This window comes from Hipposideros armiger, unplaced genomic scaffold (assembly GCF_001890085.2).
Source record: "Hipposideros armiger isolate ML-2016 unplaced genomic scaffold, ASM189008v1 scaffold_873, whole genome shotgun sequence".
In the NCBI taxonomy this organism is placed as follows: domain Eukaryota; kingdom Metazoa; phylum Chordata; class Mammalia; order Chiroptera; family Hipposideridae; genus Hipposideros; species Hipposideros armiger.
In genome coordinates, this window is record NW_017732223.1 from 193,549 (window position 1) to 196,729 (window position 3,181).

The window sequence follows — 3,181 nt, forward strand, 5'->3', positions numbered from 1 at the left end:
TTTTCTCATTATTCTGCCAGTGGATGTGTTGTTTCTTATATAAACCTTCACTGGGAGTTTCACCTCAGTCCCAATATCCTGCATGGATCTAATATTCTACTCTCCCCTATACGGCCATTGAAACCCAAGCTTCTTGCTTAATCACAAAAGGAAGCCATAGCTTTGGCAGTAGCTTTCCACTCTGGTTTTTAGCTATCTCTTACATTTTTATTGTCCTTGTCTATTGCATATTTCCTCCACTTTTTTTGTGAACTCAGCTATTACAGAACTTTTAAAAGTAAAATTTTATCAATCACTCTGTGTTGAATCAAGTGTTTTTTTTAAGATATTTAGTTAGCTGTGTTGCAAGAAATAGAAGTTAATATTGACCACTATGTTTTCAAGATTATAGCATGAGATTTTAACCTCTTTGCTTTAGAAATTTTCTCTTTTACTTAGGTTGCCTTTTTAGGCATTGGGTGAAAGGGAGTATGTATACTAAAGTGGCATTCTGCTTATTTACTCCCAGTTCTACTCAGGGTCTTTTGCATTTTGCAATGTTGTTACACTACTTATTGTTTTATTATTTATCTATACTTATTAGCAATTCACTTTTGAATTATTTAACATTTTAATAAGATATTATTTAACTACTAACACAAATTATTTTATGAATTATTGGAGGGCATTGATACTTTCTGTTTGTTTGAGTCTTTTCATTATTGTCCCAAATATCAGTGAATTGTCCAAAAATACAAGTAATTTTTCCAAATGTCCTTTAGCCTATGTGAATCACATATTTTTTTATAGTGAAAGCAAGTACTTGTTGTCATATAGCAATNAATTATGAGATACATTAGAAACTTTCATAACATAATCTCTCTTCATTCAGTTGTATCATTGAGCTAAGAGACCAAATAAAATGGGTAATATTGATGATATAGTTTGAAATTCATTGAATTACAACAAATTCCCCACAGTCTTCAAGTTTGATTCCTATCCACAGCCAACTCTTTTGTAGTATTTTCAGAATCCTTGGGTAGTTACATGTAGCATTTTGTCTGATATTTTGTATGTGTTTTCAGCAAGAGGGACAGGTTAATGAGGGTTCTCCTGTTTGTTTGTTTTTTTTTTTGGGGGGGTTGGGGGGAAGCAAACAATGACATATTTTTAAAGCTATATTTTATATTATAAAGGCTATTCTTTTAGTACTCCTTATAAATTGTACTTGAAATCTTGCTTTTAATTCTGTTCAATTCCAAAAAAATAGACTATTCTCAATATCCATTTAATTATTCTTAAAATCATATATTTCATTGATACCCTCATAGTCTGATTTGAGTTTTTTTCTTTTAAAAGTCCCAGTGATGCCTTTTTTGAAGAAGTTTAATATTTTTTAAAGCTTCCTGAATTCTCAACAACATTTACCATCTTGGATGATCTTGTTGTTCTTGAAACATTTTCCCACATGTCCCCAAAATCTTCCTTCTTATGATTCTGTCCCTTTGCTTCTATAAATTGCCACCTATCACTCAAAGCTCGGTCTAAACTCAGGTCTAGGTCTACCTAGACCTAGGTCTAGGTAGGTCTACCTCTAAACTCAGCAAAAATAGATGCTATTTTTTGTCATCTCTTGGAATATATAGTTTAAAGCCTGTCACATATTGAATATGGAAACAACGCATCATTTTATCTCTGGACTGTGTTAAATAGTCATGTTAGCCTTAGTGCTTTTTGTATTCGATAGTTTTAGATATTTTAACACTCTCCGGATATCCAATAGTTGGCCAATGTTTCCCTTAAGGGGTGGCAATGAGTACTAAGTGCAATACATTACCACCTCTAAACAATACATTTACTTCTTCTCTTATTATGGAATACATTTTTTAACATAGACACATTTAAAATGTCAAATTGACGCCACATATTGATCTTGTAGTCAATTAAGATTTAGTCATAATTTATTTCCCCTGACTTGTAAGTAAGCTCCCCTCCTCCATTCTGTAGTGATTAGATTGCTTTTTATAACTTAATATTGTACTTAATGTAATCCATTTTCAATCAACTTACATGACAATGAGCTTACACTTTAGTTTCTGCTTTATGATCTCGATGAATTTAACCTTCTTTCTTACTATATGTTTCTGGGGAGATTACATCATATACATATTCCATAAGCATGCCTTTTTCAATGGATTCATGAGCACCAGTCAGAACTACTTACAGTCAAGCCTGTACATACTCACTCTTAGGTTACACTGGCTGATTAATCAACACTGTTTTCAGTAATGATGGATCTTTCTTCTATATATATTTTTGTATATGGCAAAAAAAAATGATACAAATGCACTTCACTTTCAATTTATTTGCCATCTATTTAAAAATTTGTTTTAAGTGTCTTTCTTTATTTCCACAGTGTGGTAAAACTGCCTTTTATGAAAATAAGAAACCTCTTCTTTAGAACAAATGCAGAAACTACTTGACAGGTGTTGTATCTCTGCTCTAGCTTCCCAATCACTCTCTTAGATGGATTTACTGTTTTTTGTGCAAGAATTGCTGGGTTTCAGTAAAGATGCCAATAATTTCATATGCAGTGACCTTGACATGAAGTAACTTTTCCAAAATTGTGAAACAGCAGCTGTGTAAAATGTATTACTTTTCTTCTTTACACACAATATGTTTACTTTTTTTTTTTTTTACTTTTGTTCCTCATAAATATAATTCTGGAATTTGGTTACCTTAAAGTTCTATATAAAGGGAAATAGGTAAGTGCTCATCATAATGGAGGATATTTAACTCATCAGGATTCTAACTGCAACAGCATTTGCTTTGAAGAAATGTTTAAGCATTCACTGTATAATGGGCAGAAAAATCATAAAAGGCCCATTGTAGTGGGCTCCTTGCATCCTTTTATGTGGCCTAAGGGAATAGACAGTAGGTCGTAAAACAGGGCGTCTTATTTAAGACTCTAACAATGTTTGTGTCAGCAAAATCACAAGCATTAATGTATGCCCTTACAAATTATTCAGATAACCATCACTGAAAATTACCTTTTTAAGAAACAATGTATCTGTGATATCTTTATGAATACACAGAAATGAGAAGAGTAAGGAAAAAATCCTAAACTTTCTTCTCAAAATATATGACATAGTAGGCTTACCATCATTGGTGTTATATGGTGTCTCAGTTAAATAGAGAGAGG